Source organism: Ranitomeya variabilis, chromosome 5 (assembly GCF_051348905.1).
Source record: "Ranitomeya variabilis isolate aRanVar5 chromosome 5, aRanVar5.hap1, whole genome shotgun sequence".
NCBI classification, from domain to species: Eukaryota; Metazoa; Chordata; class Amphibia; order Anura; family Dendrobatidae; genus Ranitomeya; species Ranitomeya variabilis.
In genome coordinates this window covers 124312094-124335755 of record NC_135236.1, presented here as the reverse complement: position 1 = coordinate 124335755, position 23662 = coordinate 124312094, and the positions used below count along the sequence as shown (strand labels likewise).

Here is a 23662-nt window from a genome sequence, read left to right as displayed (position 1 = left end):
CAGGGTGTATGAGATGAGGCACGTGACATTACAGTGGGTGCACGGTGTATGAGATGAGGCACGTGACATTACAGTGGGTGCAGGGTGTATGAGATGGTGCACGTGACATTACAGTGGGTGCAGGGTGTATGAGATGAGGCACGTGACATTACAGTGGGTGCACGGTGTATGAGATGAGGCACGTGACATTACAGTGGGTGCACGGTGTATGAGATGAGGCACGTGACATTACAGTGGGTGCAGGATGTATGAGATGGTGCACGTGACATTACAGTGGGTGCAGAGTGTATGAGATGAGGCACGTGACATTACAGTGGGTGCAGGGTGTATGAGATGAGGCACGTGACATTACAGTGGGTGCAGGGTGTATGAGATGGTGCACGTGACATTACAGTGGGTGCAGGGTGTATGAGATGAGGCACGTGACATTACAGTGGGTGCAGGGTGTATGAGATGGTGCACGTGACATTACAGTGGGTGCAGGGTGTATGAGATGAGACAGGTGACATTACAGTGGGTGCACGGTGTATGAGATGAGACAGGTGACATTACAGTGGGTGCAGAGTGTATGAGATGGTGCACGTGACATTACAGTGGGTGCAGGGTGTATGAGATGAGGCACGTGACATTACAGTGGGTGCAGGATGTATGAGATGGTGCACGTGACATTACAGTGGGTGCAGAGTGTATGAGATGAGGCACGTGACATTACAGTGGGTGCAGGGTGTATGAGATGAGGCACGTGACATTACAGTGGGTGCAGGGTGTATGAGATGGTGCACGTGACATTACAGTGGGTGCAGGGTGTATGAGATGAGGCACGTGACATTACAGTGGGTGCAGGGTGTATGAGATGGTGCACGTGACATTACAGTGGGTGCAGGGTGTATGAGATGAGACAGGTGACATTACAGTGGGTGCACGGTGTATGAGATGAGACAGGTGACATTACAGTGGGTGCAGAGTGTATGAGATGGTGCACGTGACATTACAGTGGGTGCAGGGTGTATGAGATGAGGCACGTGACATTACAGTGGGTGCAGGGTGTATGAGATGGTGCACGTGACATTACAGTGGGTGCAGGGTGTATGAGATGAGACAGGTGACATTACAGTGGGTGCACGGTGTATGAGATGAGACAGGTGACATTACAGTGGGTGCAGAGTGTATGAGATGGTGCACGTGACATTACAGTGGGTGCAGGGTGTATGAGATGAGGCACGTGACATTACAGTGGGTGCAGGGTGTATGAGATGGTGCACGTGACATTACAGTGGGTGCAGGGTGTATGAGATGGTGCACGTGACATTACAGTGGGTGCAGGGTGTATGAGATGAGGCACGTGACATTACAGTGGGTGCAGGGTGTATGAGATGGTGCACGTGACATTACAGTGGGTGCAGGGTGTATGAGATGAGACAGGTGACATTACAGTGGGTGCACGGTGTATGAGATGAGACAGGTGACATTACAGTGGGTGCAGAGTGTATGAGATGGTGCACGGTGTAGGAGATGAAGAACATTAAAGTAGGTGTTTATTGTATAAAGTCTGTGCACGGTTTTACATGAAGTATTTTTATCTCCAGTGACTTTCTAATTTTTCAAGTCTAAAATGTGTTGCCCCTGACAGCAAAGTGTGAACTTTCAGAAAGTTTCATCACCTCAACATGAAACCTGACAATCACTGACCGGAAAAAATTTAGAACTAGAGTGAGAAAAATGTAATTCATGCCGATGTCCACAAAGCCCCAGGGAATAAAGAGGAATGGTTTATATGAACGGGACCCCATCCGTTACCCTAAAATCCGTAGTAAGGGGTTTGTGCGCATATTGTCATGGGATAATATATTTGTCTGAATGTATTTGTGTAGCCTGAGACCCTGATTACTGCATGGCTTCTGCTTCCCCAGATGTGTTTGCTGGACACCTGCAGGCTCTGGGGTTAGTGGGCTTTCCCTATAAAGCATTCTGTGTGTCTTCCCAATGCTCAAGCTCATTTCCATCATGCCGACAAGTCTGTTATCTATAACATCAACCTAGTGCATAGTTTTGGGTTTGTTTTTTTTAACCAAGACTGTTTGCAAAGTTGCCATTACCTTCAGTGAGTGAGGCGCCTTCTGTGGCCATATCTCTGGCTTGTATAGGAAAGCTTCCCAGACTCGGTAACTCAGCTGTTGGGAGTTTTTCCCTATCTGTAGACCTGGAATAATCGATGAATGCTGAAATCTATACCCTACACACTGTTACTTAGCTCTGTGCTTTCCATGGGGAGTTATTGAGCGGTTCTCCAGATTTCCTGCCTCTGACTACCGCTGCGTGGAGATTGCACTGAATGGGGTTGTGTTCTGCCAGAGGAAACTGTTTACTGCAACCTTGCCAATCCGTATATAAATTAGTCATGTTTGCCCACTCAGAGGTGGCCGGGTGCTGCACTGACCTTCCCCTAACACAGTATAATAGGTGACGTGGTCTCTCGGCATGGAGGTTTGCAGGATTATGCCCTTTTGCCCAGCATGCCAGCCATTTATTTATTTAGATGGTCTGATAAAGTTTATATTAGGGATTGCCCTCCTTGCGGAGAGTGACATGTCAAGCCTGACATGCCAAGGTGAGGAGACTTTTTGCATATTTCCCAGAGGAGCATTGCAGCTTAATTGTCTCTTCAGAGAGGAAGAGGACTAGAACTTTAGGGCCACCTATAAGAAGTAGCAATCGTAAAAGTCAATATCGACTTTTTTGGTTTTACATCCTTCATACTGTTCCAGAAATATGAGCATTTTTAATGTGCAAATTTTTTATGGACTTTACAATGGGGCGGTGCTCACGAGATAATTATGCAAAGAGCCTAAAGACACGCCCCAGAGGATCCTGAGCGCCACGCCACACCCCCTATAAAAATTGACACCAAGTAAAAACACTTAAATACGTCCAATTAGAAATGAAAAAAAAATAAAAATTGAGCTTGGTTTAAGTTGGTATACATGCAGTACATAAACGCATGTTCACATTGGCCATAAAGCATACAAAACCTACAAGAAACAAAATAAACATAAACCTTGCTGTAACTAAATGAGTAAAAAGCAAGAGTAAATTTAAATAACTCTGGGTTCTTAGTAACTCTTTTTGATCAAAAATAGCATAAAAGCCATCCCACCATCAACAAGGTGCCCCTGATCGGGACGGTCCTGCACTGTCTAATATTAAAAACCTTACCATGTGCCAGAGTTGACCTCAGTGTGTGAATAAGGGCAGACAAAAGGACCGGGTCCCAATCTATGGACACCATCCTGGGGAAGCCTTTAAATGTAATTACCAGCTCAAGGGAGGGAGGCCACGCCCTGGCTTTCACAGAATGCAGAAATAGAAAGAAAAAACACAAAAATTGAGCTTGTTTCTTGTAGGTTTTGTATGCTTTATGGCCAAAGTGAACATATGTTTATGTGCTGCATGTATATCAACTTAAACCAAGCTCAACTTTTGTGTTTTTTCTTTCTATTTCTGCATTCTGTGCAACCTGGGTGTGGCCTCCCTCCCTTGAGCTGGAAATTACATTTAAAGGCTTTCCCAGGTTCGTGTCCACAGGTCGGGACCCTGTCCTTTTGTCTGCCCTTATTCACACACTGAGGTCAACTCTGGCACATGGTAAGGTTTTTAATAATAGACAGCTCAGGACCGTCCCAATCAGGGTCACCTTGTCCATGGTGGGATGGCTTTTTTTGCTATTTTTGATCAAAAACAGTACTACTAAGAACCCTAAGTTATTTATTTAAATGCACTCTTGCTTTTTACTGATTTAGTTACAGCAGGGTTTATGTCTGTTTTGCTTCTTGTAAGTTTTGTACAATTAGAAATGTAGTATAGTTTTTCTGATTCACTATGTCTCTTTCCTCATGTACAGGCATTCAAGGAGGACCTTTCGGTATCCATGGTTACAACCACTAGCAACCAGCTAACTAACTCTCACTATTTGTGGTCATAACCATGGATGCCTAAGGTCCTGCAATGTCTGCACACGAGGAAAGAGACCTAGCGAATCAGAAAAACTATACTACATTTCTAATTGGAGGTATTTGCTAATATTATTACTATTACACCTACATATTGGGATAGGATCTTTGAGATGGGGAAAACCCCTTTAAATATATATTCTATGCATTTTATTCTCCCAACGCTTAATTACATATTTTATAGCCCAGTCATTTACAATTTTAGGAATTCTGGTACTTAATAATGGGATTGTATAATATTGGGTAACCCTTTCTTAAATGCTCCACTACCTCAAATAAAACAACCCTACATACTTCACGTGAGTGCAAAATATCAGCAGCCATCTCCATTTAGTTGCAATACAAAAGCGCACCAAGTTTTTTCTTGTTTTTGTTTTTTTCAAGTACGCTTTGTGACTAAAAATCAGAGCTTTGCCTATTCTAGTCCTTTCATGGAAACCTCCTCTCACCAAGGCACTAGTCAGTGTCACACGAAGTGTCTACAGGTGATGCGGATCCAGGATTGCCATATGTGTATGAGCCCTCGGAGTACGTCTATACAGGATTGTTGTGCAGGAGGATTATCTCTGCGGATTCCAGTACCAGCAAAGTGATTTTAGGAAATTATCTTTTCGAATCGACAGCGTAAGGCTATGTGCGCACGTTGAGTATTTGCTTGCAGAAATTTCTGCAAGGTTTCTGCATCTCTTGGCAGGAAAATTGCTGCGGCAAAAATGTTCATTTTTGCATGCATTTTTGTACCCCAATGAAGGCTTTTTTGAGCTAAATAAGATATTTTTAAAAAAAAGTTTTATTATGTAATTTCTTGGTTCCACACTGACTTTTTCATGCTGATGCAGTGGCATCAGGGTAATGGTATTAGGGCTTGGTGTCAGCAGCTGTCATTGACACCAAGCCCTAGGTTTAGTAATGAAAAGGTGTCAGCCCGACAGCCTCAGCCGATAAGTAAACACGGATACTTTGTCACCAGCCTATGTAGGAGCGTTAACATAGGCTGTAACCAAACAGCAGCTGTTGATTTTAAAGAAAAAAAAATTGCGTGGGCTCTCACTTAATTTTCATAACCAGCAGAGGGAAAGCCAATGGCTGAGGGTAGATGTTAATATTCTGGGAAGGAGCCAATAGCCATAAAGGTTCCCAGGCTATTAATATAAGCTCACAGCTGTTTGCTTAGCCTTTACTGGATAGTTTACAGGGGGACCCCAGAAAAAAATTGACATAGGGTCCCCCTATAAAATCTAACCAGCCAAGGATAGGCAGACAGCTGCGGGCTGATATTAATAGCCTAGGAAGGGGCGATGGATATTGGCCCCCTCCCAGACTAAAAACATCAGCTCTCAGCCACCCCAGAAAAAGCGCATCTATAAGATGCGCCAATTCTCGCTCTTATCCTTGCTCTTACCACTTGCCCTGTAGTGGTGGCAAGTGGGGTTCATATTTGTGGGGTTGATGTCACCTTTGTATTGTCAGGTGACATGAAGTCCATAGCTTAGTAATGGAGAGGTGTTTATAAGACACGTATCCATTAATAACCTCATAGCGATACTGTTTAAAAACACAGACACCCAGAATAAAGTTCTTTATTTGAAATAATGACACAGACTCCTTTAATGAATCTTAATTAAACTATATTTACCAAACGCCTAAACCACCAAAGCCAACGTCTCTTGCAACAAAAATAAAATAATAAAGCACAATATTCCTCACCTGTCTGCAGAGAAGATAATCCATAATGTCCCACAACGTTCCTGATAACTTTGAGAGCAGTCACTGATGTCACTGCTCTGAAAGACAGCCGGGAAAGTTCCCACGCAGCGGTGCCGTAAGTGACAGCACCAGAGCTGATGAACTCCAGTGAACTCTCACGGAAACTCAGTGATGCTCTGACACGAGATAATTGCTCCCATAGTGTATGGCTAGCGGCTGGGTAGAGTGAGATCGCCATGGGACACTCAGGACTACGTAGACTACGGCAGACAGGTGAATATATGGTGGTTTATTATTTTGCATTATTTCTAGAAGACAAGGCATTGGGGATATAATGGGGTTTTTATTTTTGACTATGTATGTAATTATTTAATTTTTTTTTTTTTTTTTTAAACACTGACCACAGACGCCGGCAGACGAGACTGTCTCACTTCAGCGGCACATGCTGTCACTGTTGTCAGTGACAGCAGATGTGGCCCGATGGGAGCAGTAGTCTCATCAGCCCACGTCTGCTGACCTGCGGTAAGCTTTTTAGCACATGTCACAGCTGCGGGGTCAAGCTGACATCCGACAGCATGACCCCATAGCGCTCTGACCGCCGGTCTTACCGATGGTAGTGTTAGGGTGTGTGTCCACGGTCAGTAAACGCTGCTTGTTTGACGCTGCGCAGAGCTGCAGCGTCAAACACGCAGCGTCCAGATGTTCCAGCATAGTGGAGGGGATTTTTTGAAATCCCGTGTCCACTATGCGTGGAAACACGCACGTGGCGGGCCTGCGACTCCGGACATGCTGCGCGTCTTTTCAGATCGCAGCATGTCCGTACACCTTGTGGGGACGCAGCGTCCCCGCAAGGCATAACACAGGGCCCTATGGGAGGGGGGCGATGATCCCGGATGTGTACAGTTAACACATCCGGCATCATCGCGTCCCAGAAGGGGGCGGGGCTTAGCGCCGAGCGGCGAGACAGGTGACAGCGTGGGAAACACCATAGGAAGCACGTGAAAACACAAGCAAAAACTCAGCAAATCTGCAAACATTTTTAGACCTGCGGTTTTGCTGCGGATTTGACTGACTCAATTGAAGTCAGTGTGTGGAAAATGCTGCAGAAACGCACAAAGAATTGACATGCTGCAGAAAACAACGCAATGCAAATGCTCAAAGAAAATTTGCTGATCATGTGCACAACACCTCAGGATTGTCATTGAATTAGCTTGCATAATGTTTCCATAGCGTTTTTGGTCCATTTCCGCATAGAAAAAACACTGCGAAAACACATCAAAAACGCACAATGCAAACCATGAAATTTAGAGAAAATTTATTGCATTTCTCCAACATAATTGGTAATGGGGTGTTTGGGTTTTTTTTTTTTTCTTTTTTTTAAAGTTTTTGCTTTTTTGGCCTGTTTGTTAGTTTTCTGCTTTTCATAGTGCACAGTGGAGGAGTCCCATGTGGTCGTCCCCTTAGCGGGAGCTGGTCGGTGAAGGATTCCTGTCCAGCGGTGCTGATCTGTAGGTTACACGTGCAGTTACTGTATGAGGAGTGAGAGCGGAGGGCTTCTGCTGAGGACTCCGGTGTAGGAGAGGCCATTCTGCTGTATAACCCGGCTCGTACTCTTCACGCTCTGCTGGAAGGGTGATTACACAGTCCACACAGGTTGACTGTCATCCAGACATGTTCTCCTTCCCTAATGGTCATGAATAATTCAGAGTCTTGAGCAGTCTGTGCGTTTTGTTCTGCAGTCATGAAGTTACTTGCGTAGGATGCACATATCCAGCTAATGATGATGGGATGGCGGCACTGCGGGGTTAAGGTGCTCAACGACCATTTTTTCTATAGTATTTAATTGCGCCTATCTATGTGGTCGACGTTCTGCCTGTTGGTTGTGCGGTTCTTAAGTTTAGTTGAGCTGTGTTAAATGGCTCCTAATGAATGAGTGAGACCCTGTTCTGTTCGGGGGGATGTATGATTAGTACAGGAGGCTTGCTTTTATTTGCAGTAGACGGCCCCTCATTAAACCATGGCCCAACAGTGCTATGTTTAGAATGCGGACTAATTAGAGGGTTATTCTACGCTCATGAAGCGATGTACTAGGATATGTGCACGGGAGGTGACCTGTAGAACCCCCATTCACCCATCCTAGGAATGAAGGGGCTGATTGTCGATGCGCTGCAGTCCTCTGCACAGCCGGTGGGTCCCAGTGCCACTGTGCAGGAAGGACTGAATGGAGCGCAGCGCTGCACCCCCTTCATTGTCAACAGAAGTCAGACCCCCACCATATCGTAGCAACATGAATTTACTTTATGGTACAAGAATAGCTGTTTAATCTCAGCCACATGGCGTGTTTCCTGCATAGAAATATTTTGCTGAATGATATGTTGGCCATATTAATTATTACTTACTGCAATTGGAAGTGTCGGTAAAACATTTCCCAGGATTTGGAAAAACAAGCAATCCGAACTGGCTATAAATGAATACTCAAAATGATATAAATAAAAAATTAAGGATTTTTTTTTTTCAGTATGGGATCAACCATATTTCTACAGTGTGAGATGTTATAAAAGTATTTCTAAGGGGGATGGAGGGTCCATATTCCGGCTATTTCATCTGCTACATCTGCTACACCGCTAAATTATCAAACTGGATATAGATTTGGGGTATGAAACCCCACTAGTTAGTCTAAATCACATAAGTGTACACCACCAAAACAATGGTAGATTTGGGGAAAGGAATAATAATAATATTTTATTTCTATAGTGGCAACATATTCTGCAGCACTTTATAATTTTAGAGGAGACTTATACAGGCAATAAAGACATTACAGAATAAACATACCTCTGATATCTATAGGCGTGAGGGTCCTGATCACAAGCTTACAATCTATGAGGAATTAGGGGGGACACAAAAGGTGAATGGTAGAATGTGCTTATATTGTACAATGCGGCCATAATATACCAACTAGGGTCTGCACATACCTGCACGAACCGGTCACCAGCCAGTATGTGCACAGTACAGACACAGAGGGCAAATATGTGCATGGAGGGTGTGAACAGATGCTACGAGATCATGATTTTGAGGACATTTTGTGTGGGCAAAACAGGGACAAGTAGATAAGTGAGGTGGGGCGATAGGCCAGTCTAAAGCAATGCGTGTTTAGGCCACACTTAAAACTGTGGATATTGGGGATTAATCAAGGGGTAGTGCATTCCAAAGAAGTGGAGAGGTCTTGGAGATGGGAATAGGAGGTTTGTGATTATTGAGGATTTTAGTTTTAAGTCATTATCAGAACAGAGGGCACGGGTAGTGTGGTAGACTGAGACAAGGGAAGAGATGTAGAGTGGTGCTGAACCGTGGAGTGCTTTGTGAGTGAGGGTGATAAGCTTATATTGCACTCTGTAGTGGATGGGTAACCAGTGCAACGACTGGCACAGGGTAGAGGTTTTGGTGCAGTGGTTGGAAAGGAATGTGCGGTAATCCTGGTTATTGCATTCAGGACAGATTGGAGAGGAGAGAGGTTAGTAAGAGACCACTCCGGCGGTGAGCCTGTTTTGTACAGCTGACATGTGCCCACAATAGCGGCGAGTGGAATCACGATCCGCCTGCCACTATTAACTAGTTAAATGCTGCTGACAGCGGAATTTACAAGCGCATCTGGCCAGAAATGCGCGCATCGGTGACCCTCCGTCACGTGATTGGTGGTCATCGGTGCGTTGGCATAACAACCAGAGGTCTCCTGAAGACCTCTATGTTTGTTGATGCCAGATTGCTGTGAGCACCACCCTGTGCTTAAAGCAATGCAGTAATTCTGCTACATAGGAGCGATCTGAGCATCGCTCCTATGTAGCAGAGCCGATCAGGCTATCCCAGCTTCTAGCCTCCCATGAAGGCTATTGAAGTATGGCAAAAGTGGGGGGAAAAAAAAAGTTAAAAAAAAAATATGAAAAAAAAATATAAAAGTTCAAAACATCCCCCTTTCGCCCCATTCAAAATACAACAATAACAAAATCAAACCCACACATATTTGGTATCGCCCTCCCCAACAAGAACGGCCAATTACTGGTGGCTAGTTGTCCAAGTTAACGATCAGCCATTAAGAAGAAGTGTACAAATCTCCAAAGCCAAGTTCAGATCAGTGTTTCTGGATGTTCTTCCCAATAACGTACTTCTTTTTTTTTTTTTATAGTGAAATATTTAGATGTACGTATATTTCTGGCTTATCTATGTGCTGAGCTTTGTCATTGTAAGTTTGCTCTTTTGCTTTGGCCTCTTGCGCTCTTTAGAGCGGCATCCTGTCCCCCACGAGTCGCCCAGACACCCTTCCAGAGACAATGCGATTTCGATCACTCTCCTGGAATTTCACCGTCTGCTTGACACGGCTTTGTCGATAGGCTTACTTTACCCAGGATCAATAGCCCCCATTTTGGTGAGTGATTTACAGAGTCCTTCTCCTCCTGTGCTGCACTAATGTTGTTCGGTGTGAGATTAATGGCGGGATGCACAGCGCTTGTCACTTTGTGCTCTGTATTCTGATGGATGCTCATTAGATTAACAGCGGGGTGTAAATTTGTCTGTCGAGTGATTATTTTGCGCTTAGCTTGGGAATATTATTTATGATGTGTTGGGAAATGTTAATATATAGGCTTTGTTTCATCTGTCCAGACGGTCATTGCGTTTCCAGACGATCAGTGGTCTGGATTACAGAGATCTTATAATTATTCATGTTTAAGGCCCTGCTCATCTTCAGCCCTGAATGTGGAGTAAATGCCAGGACCATACTGGATGGACATACCCATTGGGCTTTATTTAATCTTTCGGCCTTCGTCTGGCCAGTATACTTTTGGGGTTTTTTTTCTTAGAAGAAAATTAGTGTGGTTACGATTTTCCGACAGTAAAGGAAAAACAGACTCTTGTGTTGGATATATTTGTTTAGTATGGGAGTTTATGGGCGCCTATCCAATTTATGCCCTTACACTGTCATACAACAGAGCCCTCACTTGAGGGTATATGTTGGGCAATGCTCCTAATGTATACATTACAGAAGGCTTGTTGTGAACAGGAGCCAAAAAGGAATTTTTTATATATTGCTTGCTCATGTTAAACATCCTTTTTTATCTGACAGACTGGTACAGGCGGGGGAGAGGCCCCTTCCCTGGTAGGTTTCCAGTCTACAAGGTATTAGGAGAGGAGACCATAATAAATAAAAGTTTTCTGGATAAAATCCGGATGAGTTCCTTATGTCACCTTCAGCCTGCCTTAGGGCTTTTTCACCTCAGTATTTTGCATCAGTGTTTTATGCCAAAGCCAGGAGTGGAGCTCACAGAGAACACCAGTAATTGACAGACTGACATCTGCTCTGTATTTTGGAGATTCTCCTGGTTTTAGTATAGAAATAGTGGTGAGTGAATAAGCCCAGGGGTATGGTTACATGTATGGTCGCCTCAATTAGCCTTATATGTTTGGAAAGACCCCTTACTGGGTTTCCAGTTTATTCCCCTATACTTCCAGGTCCTCCTCCTGCCTCATAGCGTTACTTCAGGACCATGGGGTCACTTGTTTTTGTGTTAATGAAGTCTGGGATTTCCTCTCACTTGCTTAGTCTGACTAGAGAGATGGAGGATTGGTGACAAGAGTCTGATCCCTTTCATCTGAGATCGGTCTCCTCACATTCTGTACACTCCAACCTTCAGCCATGTCCACCATGGTGTCTGCATCCTAAGTGTCTGCTCCAGGCGGAGGTTGGCCATTATTTCTTCCTTTTCTATATGCAATGTGTTTTGGACTTATTCTGTGCCTTTCCCCATTCGTTTTTGTGCTCTTCGGTTAGTGATCTGCACAAAGCTCTACTCCGATGTTCAGAAAGCCAAGTGCTGCAGAGCGCTCAGATTGACCCCACTCTGGTATTGTAGCCCGCTGTGCATGGTAGATCGCTGTGTGGCTCTGGTAGATGTGAAAGGTCATCGCATGTAGCAGTGGAATCTGAGGCGAATGCTCCCTATTGTTTTTGGATTGTATTTTACCAGCAAAGTAAATGTGATTTGTTAAATCTCAAGTACACATTGTGGAAATAGATAATGTAGTATATGCTGATTCTTTTGAAAAATATTTAAAGGGAATGTGTCAGCATGTTTTTTGCTATGTAATCTGACAGCAACATGATGTAGGGACAAAGACCCTGATTCCAGCTATGTGTCACCTATTTTACTGGGTGCAGCAGTTCTGATTTATCTTCTGCAGATCTCGCAGTTCTCTGCTGACCCCGCCCACACCACTGATTGGCTGCTTTCTGTGTACACTGTATAGTGACAGCGGTAATCCGTACTGGGGGCGGGGTCATTGTCCTGCTGCAGAATAAACTTATAGCCAATCAGATTCCTCCCTGCATGGAATGTTCCGCACAGAAAAGTAAATCTCACCGATAATGAAGGTGATTACACAACACAGCCAGTGTCTCACAGGATCCCTGACTAATAACACAGGGCTGCAAGGGCAAAATAGAATGAAAAGTAAGAAGTGATAAATAAATGATATATATATATTTCGATCTATGAGCTAGAAGCTATAAAAATATAGAAACATTTCCATTGTGCATTATTTTCTCAAACACTGACTCCATAGGCTTTTACCCTATATCTTTTGCTACATTTGTGGTGGTTTTGTAGTGCAGACACAACGAAGGAACATTACTTACTTTGTTAGAAAAGTGTATTGGGTGTACTTTGGTGTAAAACTAGGTGATCAGGACAAGTCATGGGCTCCACATGTAGGGCATTCTGTTTGTGTAGCAGAGCTACGACAATGGTCTAAGGCTGTGTGCACACGTTGCGGATTTTTCGAGTTTTTTTCGCTATAAAAACTCAATAAAACCGCGAAAAAAACGCTCACATTAAGCATCCTATTAAAAGAATGCAAACTGCATTTTGTATGCACATGCTGAGCTTTTTTTCATGAGCGGAAAAGTATTCTGGAAAAAAACGCAGCATGTTCATTAATTTGCGGAATCGCGGGGATTCCGCACACATAGGAATGCATTGATCCGCTTACTTCCCGCATGGGGCTATGCCCACCATGCGGGAAGTAAGCGGATCATGTGCGGTGGTACCCAGGGTGGAGGAGCGGAGACTCTCCTCCAGACCCTGGGAACCATATAATTGTTAAAAAAAGAATTAAAATAAAAAATCGTGATATACTCACTTTCCGATGGCCCCATAGTCTTCCCACCTCTCAACGGTGCACGCTGCGGCTTCAGATCCCAGGGATACTGTGTGCGAAGGACCTGCAATGACGTCACGTGACCGTGACGTCATCGCAGGTCCTTCGCACACAGCATCTATGGGAACGGAAGCCGCCGTGTGCATCGCTGACGAGATCGGGACGTCGGAAGGTGAGAATAACCATTTTTTTATCATTTAACATTCGCTCTTTTTACTATTGATGCTGCATAGGCAGCATCAGTAGTAAAAAGTTGGTCACACTTGTCAAACACTATGTTTGACAAGGAAAGATATATATCTTGGTACCGTGTTAGCCAGTAGATAGAAAAATATTTAGAATTGAGAGTCCTCAGTGGTTGATACCTTTTAATGGCTAACTGAAAAGATGGTAACAAATTGCAAGCTTTCGAGACTACACAGGTCTCTTCATCAGGCAAAGACTAAAAGAAATTCTGAAGAATCACAAATTTCTGCACAACACATCACAGGAAAAAAAAAAAAGGAAAAAAAAACCATGGATAAGATAGGTGACATGAAGCAGAATTACCATGAGTGATAAACAGTTATGTCCATAAATATTGGGCCAGTTCTTAGATAAGGAATGTTTTATTGTCCTCTGATTGGGGTTGGTTCTGTTGTGATGACCCCACTTGGTCTGAAGGGCAAGTTCCTTAGTTGATGTAGAAAGACATAAATCCATGCGACACATTCATTCCTGCAGTGAGACTGTCAAAGGTCATCATCAGTTTATATTCCCAGACTCTTCTGTCTCTCTTAGATTTGAAGCTACCTTTTAACACAAGTAATTTCATGTCCATAATGTTATGATTTGGGAGACAAAAATGTATTGCCACAGGTAGATCCATTCTTTTTTCTCTTATTGTGTTGCGGTGAGAATTCATTCTTGTTCTAAGCTTTTGCCCTGTCTCCCCCACATACAGACCCCCAGTTGGACATTTAGTACAAATAATTAAGTTCACCACATTAGAAGTGTCGCAGCAATGGGTCCTCTACCAGAAGGAACCATCCTGGCTACCATGGATGTGGAATCTTTGTACTCCAATATCCCACACCAGGATGGATTAAAGGGCACCTGTCACCCCGTTTTTTCCGTAGGAGATAAAAATACTGTTAAATAGGGCCTGAGCTGTGCATTACAACAGTGTATTTTGTGGACCCCGATTCCCCACCTATGCTGCCAAAATACGTTACCAAAGTAGCCGTTTTCGCCTGTCAATCAGGCTGGTCTGGTCAAAAGGGCGTGGTGTCTTCCCCCAGATCTTGCTTAGTTTTCCGTTGGTGGCGTAGTGGTTTGCGCATGCCCAAGGTCCCGAATCCACTGCACAGGGGAGTTAAAAGAGCGCGATGTGCACTATTTCATTGGTGATCGGTGGGGGCGGCCATCTTCCTTTGGCCGCGCGTGCGCAGAAGCGGCGCTCTGCTGGCCGCGGCTTCAGGAAAATGGCCACGGGATGCCGCGCGTGCGCAGATGGAGATCGCGGTGGCCATTTTCCTGAAGCAGAGATGCGAACTCTGCTTCAGGAAAATGGTCGCCGCGATCTCCATCTGCGCACGCGCGGCATCCCGCGGCCATTTTCCTGAAGCCGCGGCCAGCAGAGCGCCGCTTCTGCGCACGCGCGGCCAAAGGAAGATGGCCGCCCCCACCGATCACCAATGAAATAGTGCACATCGCGCTCTTTTAACTCCCCTGTGCAGTGGATTCGGGACCTTGGGCATGCGCAAACCACTACGCCACCAACGGAAAACTAAGCAAGATCTGGGGGAAGACACCACGCCCTTTTGACCAGACCAGCCTGATTGACAGGCGAAAACGGCTACTTTGGTAACGTATTTTGGCAGCATAGGTGGGGAATCGGGGTCCACAAAATACACTATTGTAATGCACAGCTCAGGCCCTATTTAACAGTATTTTTATCTCATACTGAAAAAACGAGGTGACAGGTGCCCTTTAAATGCCTGCAAATTCTTCCTGGAAAACACAGGGACTGAAGCGGATTCTGTGGTGAAACTTATAAAATTCATCCTCACACACAATTACTTTGAATTTGACAAGATCTATTTACAGGAGACTGGCACAGCAATGGGAAGTAAAATGGCCCCACAGTATACAAATCTTTTCATGGCCAAGCTTGAAAGCGACTTTTTGTCCTCATGTCCCATCAGGCCTCTGGCCTACTACCGCTACATTGATGACATTTTAATCATCTGGACGGAGTCTGAGCCACAGCTAAAGACTTTCCATGAACAGTTTAATCAATTTCATCCAACCATCAACTTGACACTCAACTACTCCTGTACTGAAATTAACTTTTTGGACTCCATCATTAAGCTGCAGAACAATAAAATAGAGACATCCCTGTATCAGAAGCCAATCAACCGTCCAACATACCTTAAATGGGACAGTTTCCATCCAAAACACATAAACTCCATTGTATACAGCCAAGCCATCAGATACAATCGTATATGTTCCAACCCAATAGATAGGGAAGAACACCTTGGTCGCCTCAGAAAGACCTTTTTGAATCAGGGTTACCATCCAAGAACAATTGAAAACCAGATCACAAGAGCCACCAGAATATCAAGGAATCACCTGCTACATTACAAAGCTAAAGAAGAAAATAACCGGGTACCTCTAGTAGTTACCTACAATCCAAATCTGGAGGCGCTAAGGGGAGCTGCACGGAAATTACAACCTACAAAAAGATGCCCAATTACAATCCATTTTTCCAGACCCCCCCACTACTGTGTTTTAGGCAGCCCCCAAATCTAAGAAGCATCATTGTCAAGAGCTCCCTGTCCTCTCCAACAGCTGCAGGAACCTTTCCTTGCAATCAGAAAAAATGTAAAACCTGTCCATTTATAATGACCACGGACAAGATAAAGATCCCCAATTCACATCAGGACTACAAGATCCCAGGTACTTTCAGCTGCGACACTTCTAATGTGGTGTACTTAATTATTTGTACTAAATGTCCAACTGGGGGTCTGTATGTGGGGGAGACAGGGCAAAAGCTTAGAACAAGAATGAATTCTCACCGCCACACAATAAGAGAAAAAAGAATGGATCTACCTGTGGCAATACATTTTTGTCTCCCAAATCATAACATTATGGACATGAAATTACTTGTGTTAAAAGGTAGCTTCAAATCTAAGAGAGACAGAAGAGTCTGGGAATATAAACTGATGACGACCTTTGACACTCTAACTGCAGGAATGAATGTGTCACATGGATTTATGTCTTTCTACATCAACTAAGGAACTTGCCCTTCAGACCATGTGGGGTCATCACAACAGAACCAGACCCCAATCAGAGGACAATAAAACATTCCTTGTCTAAGAACTGGCCCAATATTTATGGACATAACTGTTTATCACTCATGGTAATTCTGCTTCATATCACCTATCTTATGCATGGTTTTTTTTTCCTTTTTTTTTTTCCTGTGATGTGTTGTGCATAAATATGTGATTCTTCAGAATTTCTTTTAGTCTTTGCCTGATGAAGAGACCTGTGTAGTCTCGAAAGCTTGCAATTTGCATTCTGCAAGCTAATTACGCTTGTAAAACGCTAGTGTTTAGCAGGAATACGCATGCCAATTCCGCATTCGATATACCCGCGGCAGGAATTGCGGAATTGCTGCTTAAATTTCCGCGGCAATTCTGCAACGTGTGCACATAGCCTAAAGGAAAGAAAGAAGGCTTTCATTTTGGCGTGCCTGGGATCTAAAGGAGCATTGTGGCTTAAGTCTCCTCGGCATGTCAGGTTTGGCATGTCACTCACCGCAAGGAGAAACGTGACCCCTTGGATCCCGGTCAGACGCCTCTCACTCAGCCAAACCAGATCTCACACTTTGTACTGACGAGGGGCAGTACCCCCGAAACAGTGTCTGCACATTGACTTTTTCCTAAGTCCTGTGACAAGGCTTTTTGGAGAGTTGATATTGACATTGATGTGTAGGATTGCTTCTTCCTATAGGTGACTCTAGAGTTCTAGTCCTCTTCCTCTCTGAAGAGACAATTTGCATATGATCTGGAGGGAACTGTGAAATCAGTGATGACGGCTACCTGTGTACCTGCAGCGTGAAGGGATTCAGCCTTAAAAATAAGAAGGAAATTATATGCCTGGACCTCCCATCGGCGATTCGCTCAATGCCTTACGGTCCAGGAATACCTCTCCCTTCACCTCCATAGAACTCTAAGATGCACCTGATTCAGAACAGGACGAGCAGGATTCTGATGAAGACCTTCACGCTACAGCTATGAGAACAGAAAAATGCATGTAGGAGCCTGCATGTATAACACACGGAGTGTCATATTTCTATTGTGCCAGGTATCTACTTTTAGAGCAAATATATAGATATGGGGGTTCAATCATAATATTTTTTTCATTTTGCAACTTAGAATTTATTTCTTTAGTCTAAAAGTAGAAAAACAATCTGGCTACCAGAGGCACAAGGCAGTGAAAGAGTTAATATTGTATATGATTTGTATTGTCAAAATTAGCAACACTTCATCTTTAAGGGCCCATTACTAAAATCTGAATGCCGATGCTGATTGTTGGAGTGAGGAGCGTCTGCAGATCGGCTCCGTGTTGTTCCCAGCAGTGTCGGGAGCTTCATTAATTTGAGTATATCTGTGTTGTAGATGGGCGGGGGTCCTAGATATCACCCCCCTTCTCCACCCACCAATTATAATTTTATGCCATACTGGGAAATAAATTACTAACTTTTTTATAAAGCGTAAAACGCCTGGTCCCACCGTAGTTGTCATTACCGGCTGTGTGAGCTGTGGTTGGGTGCTCGGCTCAGGTTCTTGGGTTCCCATTCCACAGGCTGTGTGATCATACACGTGTCATCGCGGCTCATTATGTGTCTCCACAGTGAGGAGACTTCAAGCTCCCCGGAGGATATGAGGACGCCCGCAGCACATCAGTCTGTGTTTGCCTCCCTCCGCCACCTGAGAGATGCCAGTCACCTTGGCAACATATCTCCTGGAAGGACTGGAGTATATGTTACTGTCAAAACTTCAAAGAAGAGCTCACATGTGGGTGAGAGAAAATGCAGGAGTAGGACAGACAGACACCTGGGAATAAGGAATCAGTTTCTCATTGTATATGATATATACTGGAAACACGAAAGTTGAACGGGCTTTATGGGACGGCTGAAACTGCACCTTGCCAAGCTGAGGGAAGAAAATATGTGACATATTCACTGTCCCGAAATATCGCACCTTCCTGATCTCCACGCCGGGCATGTGATTCCACTATTGCTACACACAAAAATGTGACGTTCTTAAAGAGAACCGGTCATTCCCTAAAATGCTATTAACCTGCAGAGATGGGGATAATCTGCAAGTTAATGGCGTTCCAAAGCTGCACTGACAGCCAGGCTACCGGGAGGAAATGAAGCTTGTTCCTTCTGGCTTACAGTCATAGAGGCCCAGCCGAGACTTCTTCAGTCACCACTCGGTACATAGTGGCCCGTGGCTGTAACTTCACCCCAGTACTGACTGACAGCCGGCTCCGCAGTGAATCAGTATAGAGCCGTCTGTCAGTCACTGCCGGGGTGCAGTTACAGCCTCCGCTCACTGTGTACTGGGCTGTGACTGAAGCCATGCCTCCATGACTGAAAGCCGGAGGCTGCAGGAGGAATAAACTTCATTTCCTCCCAGTAGCTGGGCTTTTAGTGCGGTGGTTGAGCATCTTTGGAAGCCTATTAATAGCGTTTTGGGATGTGACCAGTTCCTTTTAAGTAGCACTTTTTGATTGATTATATTTTTCTCAGTGACTTTATTGCATGGACCCTAACCCTAGTGAATCCCATCTCTATGTGCCTAACCAGACCTCAGATAAACTGGGGAAGGGAGAATCCAGCTCAGTAATTGGTAGTGGTCTAGGAAAGATGGGTGGATGAGGGTGCAGGGGCCAGAAGGCGGCCACCGGGGCCAGAAGGCGGCCACACGTCACAATGCAGATATTATAGAACAAGGCCTGCACTACTGTAGTGTTAATGTGCGGCTTCACAATGTGACCAATATATGAACATATATACAAAGTGTGCTGTGCAATTAATACAAACTATACATGATGTTCTCTATTTATTTATGTACAAATACAGACGTGAGGCACCAAGTTAGCATTTTTCACTAGAATATGTAAGTCTTCACCCCCTGGGCCCTGCACCCTCATTCACCCACCTTTCCCAGACAGGTGTTGGTTATTCTTAAGCCGGACTCTGTCTCTTGTCCATCTCCTTTCTCTCTTGTCTTGTCCTAAGTGACTTGAAATACATGAGAGGCCAAAGATGCTGGAATAGAAAGCAGAGTTTCCTTGGAGCATGTGCTGTCGCATTTTTCAACTTTTTGACGGAATGGCTGACTACAGTCAGCCTGTGTAGTCTCCAAAGCTTGCAATTTGTCACCATCTTTTCAGTTAGCCATTAAAAGGTATCAACCACTGAGGACTCTCAATTCTAAATATTTGTCTACAGTCACAATGTCACTGGGGAGGCTAACAGAGGAGTAGGGAGATGTGCCCAGTAGAGCGGTGGGTGGTGGGTGTTGTAAGCAAAGACACACTCTCTCTCTCTCTCTCTCTATCTATGTATCTATATATCTCTTTCTCTTTCTCTCTCTATATAGATAGATGTGTGTGTGTATATATGTAGATAGATAGATCTACATAGAGAGATAGATAGAGATAGATAGATCTATATACATATATATAATTCAGAATAATGTAATGTACAACTGTCGCTGTATCCGTATTTCTACACCTGTTCCCTAGATCTCCGGGGGGGTACAGCTCTTCTACCTGTAGTATTGGCGTAATGTCTGGGTATCACCTCCTCAGTATTTCTGTGTCTTGCATCATCCATGTTTCTCCATAAGTGGGTGATATCTCGCAGGCTGGTATGTACTGGGCACAGCTCTACCCTGGCTGGGGCTTATAGCACTCCAGTGTTTTCCTCATTAGAACCCACCTTGGATAAATAGGAGCCAGGCGGCACGTGGAATTGTTTGTCCGAATCGTCCTCGGTGTTTGTGCTCCTGGGCTTGTAGTAGATACTGTTCCTCCGCACAATGTGGCTCTGCCAGCCATGCCAGGCGCTCGGCCTCCATGTGTCCTCTGGGCTCGCGCTCCTGGCAGTGTATCGCTGTTGGCAGGTAATCTAACCACAGTCGTTTTCCCGCTGACTACATGACTGGAGATAACGTAGCCAGGCTTTACAGCTATTGTGCTAGTGTTATTTATTTTCCCAGCAATCTGTGGCTTTGGTCCTCGTCATTTGTTTGACCATGGTCCGCACCAGTCTTGCGTGTGCCATGTGTAAAGAGGAAGACTGGTAAGTGACCACTCACTGATCTATGATGGAGTAAAGGCATATATGTATTTTGTCAGTGGTTGTGCTGATGTCTGAATCAGATTCTATCAGCCTGATCCCGTGTGTGGACCAGGAGAGACGGTGTGGTTGGCCTCCCTTCTGTCTGTGCCCGGTCCGCTGGACGGCCGCGGGGAGCTTATTTTTGTCTTTTTTATTACTGGATGGCTCCAATTATAAGAGATGTTACTTGTGAAGTCTATTAAGAAATGTAATGTCTACTTATACAGTGGGGCTATCATACAGGCTACATGTACAATGCACCTACTAGGTTTGTCATTTTCTACAGACCTTCCTTTTACGTCTTTTGGTCACTTGCGGATCCCATGATTATCCAAGTAATTGCATCCCCACAAAAAGATGGAGAGCTTTCAGATCAGCACAAACAAGCCGTAGGGTAAGGCAGGAGCAGTGCACGCTGGGAAGTGAGGGAAAGAAAGTTCCTGCACCTACAATGCTGGCAGAATGCTAATGAAGAAGAAACCACCTGTTTAAAATAAGTAGGCGGCAAGTATCAGAGCATGAGAATTACTGATATGTGCCAAAAGCAGTTTTACCCTCAGAGAAACCAAGTGGTGTAGATTAACGGCACTTAGTTATGCGCTTTTGTGTTGTGCCATTGTAAATCTCTCTGGAGCATGTCAGGTTCTGAGCTGTAATACACAGCCAGGGAGAACAAGAAGACAGAAAAGGGTTAGCACCGCTCCGGTCTGCACTACATAGCGATCATTGAAGGGTCCGAAAATGGCAGAAGAGCATTGTGTATTGGAACCTGTCCACTCATTGTAGCAGAACTGCTGGGTGTTGGCAGACCCAGATCAGCTGTGCCAGTCCCTTATGTCTCTGTGCCTATGAATGTCCCAGTTACAGTGGAGAAAAAATGTACAAAAGGGAATCTGTCAGCAGGTGTTTGCCACCTAATCTGAGAGCAGCATAATGTAGGGACAGAGGCCCTGAATCCAGCAACGTGTCACTTGCTGGGCTGCATGCTTTAGTTTTTATAAAATTACTTTTTATCAGCAGGAGATTATTACATGAGGACTAGTAAACCTGCTGCCAGGTAGTCCAACCACACCCTCACCATTGAGTGACAGCTTTCTGCCTATGCACAGTGTACACGGAAAGCTGCCAATCAGTGGTGTGGGCGGGGTTATACAGGGCTCTGCATTCAGAGAACTGCTACATCTGCAGCATAGGAAACTTAAAGCAACCAATAAAAGTGCCGCTGCTGGAATCAGGGTCTCTGCTTTACATCATGCTGCTCTCAGATAGGGCAGGAAAAAAAACTGGTGATATATTCCCCGTAAAGAGGACCTGTTGTCAGGTTAAATGTCCTGTGTCTGCTTTTTTTATTCCCACTGTTCCTCTAAGTATTCTTTGGATATATATATATGGTCTTTAGACATGTCCGCAGTGAATCCTGTGAACCACTCCCTCTTTGTTAAAAAAAAAATTTAAAATTACAAACCAAATAAAGGCCACATGTGTCTCTAAGACTGTATGGTAGAATTAGGAAAAAAAAATAGTATTCAAGGGTGCAGTGGGAATTAAATGCTACTGTCTCGTAGGCCCAGTGAGACTGTCCGGTTTGTGTACTCGGGCCGTGGCACTGATGCAGCGTCTCGAGAACTTGAGTCTCTTCCCCATCACCACAGCGTGATGACAAGACGTTGTTGACGTGGCGCAATCTGAAGCCTGTGCGCCCCAATGCAAAATCTCCCACCAGGACCCCCAACTACTATGGGGCTTTATCAGTCTTCTAATGTTGGCCAAAGGGGCCTCCTAGACTCCAGGGCCCATGGGTGGCTGCAACCCCTGATCACTAATTCATTTGGTCGTGTCCTCTAATGGCTGCCGAGGGGCACGGCGTCACTGCGAACAATCTTAATCTTTTATTATGGCGACATCACTGTGGATGTAACCGTGTCCTGGCATATAGATTCATGAACCAGGAGGTTCAGGATGAATACTACAGTACATGAGAGAACCTGGAGAAGGATGGCTTCATCGGTCACGCTTAACCCTACGCGGCGGAGCCTCTTCTTACTTTCTCGGTATGCTGCATTATATTTAGCGCCTTTGGTCTCGCTTGTCCTGGAGTTGCCTGTGCTGTTTAGTACCCCGAGCGCGCAGCGATCACACAGAAGCAGGCTGGCGTTCAGCGTGTTGGGGGGCGGAGGGGCTCGCACTGATCTGAATTCTGCTAGGGTTGAAGGCAATTAGCTTACATTTGTATTCACATTAACCAGGGAACGTCGCTTTTTCTCGCACTTTCTGATTAGAAATGTAGGGAGGGAAGTGTCAGCCTGCGCTGTGTGTGGGCTCCGGATTTAGAGCCAGACTTGGCTGCGTACGTCTTCCAGCGGGGAGGCATTGAGTAGGGGGGTCCTATGTGCCCACTGGGCATGGCTCTTTGGTCTTAGCATAGAAAGGTATGGTGTTCTGTACGCAGGGGTGTACATGGGGTTGTTAGATCTGATCCTATATGTGTAATGGGGGAGCCAGTGTGTGGCTTGGATAATTAATGCTGATGGATGGAAGGCGATGTATACCGGTACTTTTACACAGAATAATTTTTCTGTTCATTTGATTTCTAAATGCAAAGTTTTTAAAGTGAGTGTGACCGCCCAGACTGACAGTGTGAGCTTTGCACATCACTTGTAGGGGGAAAGCCTTTGTGAAAATCGCTCCTTTCAGTGTTGTAATCGCTGCAAAAGCCATTCTGCAAAAGCGGAAGTTTAATAGAATATTCTAATTGGGGTGCTTGGTGCCCCCCTGGGTGTGAACAAGTTTAGTAATGGAAGCATGGAGGTTGAGATGGCTGTACACAGAAAGCAAACCTGCAGTGTGGAGGGGAGAAAGTATCTCAGTGAGGGCAGAGAAGGATTCTGTAGAAAAGTAGGTAAACACATGAAGAGTAAATTGCAGGATAGAAGCTGTGATATGTTACCTACTGAAACCTGCAGCACCATGAATACACACGCGCTTAAAGGGATTCTGTCAACAGGTTTTTGCTACCTCATCTGAGAAGAGTACAGTGTAAGTAAAGAGACCCTGATTTCAATGAGGTGTCACTTATATTACTGGATGCTGCAGTTCTGACACAGTTTTTAGATTTAGCAATGCAGCAGAGCTGAGAAAGCTAACCCCGCCCACACCACAGCTAACCCTGCCCACACCAGGCTCTGTGTACTGCTGCTTATCACAGGAGGGGTTGGAGTTGTACCAGGGCTCTCGCCTTTAGTCACAGCAATGATCATCAACTTGATAAAACCTGTGTTTCATCCCCTACCTCATGCTGTCCTCAGGTTACATGGCAAAACCCTGCTGACTGATTCACTTT

The 23662-nt window shown here is 44.8% G+C and overlaps 1 protein-coding gene across 3 annotated transcripts in view; it reads left to right on the top strand.

Annotated features, from left to right (window-relative positions):
• GLCE (glucuronic acid epimerase) overlaps positions 1–23662 on the top strand; it is a 76212-nt gene that overhangs the window by 35494 nt on the left and 17056 nt on the right. The window lies entirely within an intron of this gene.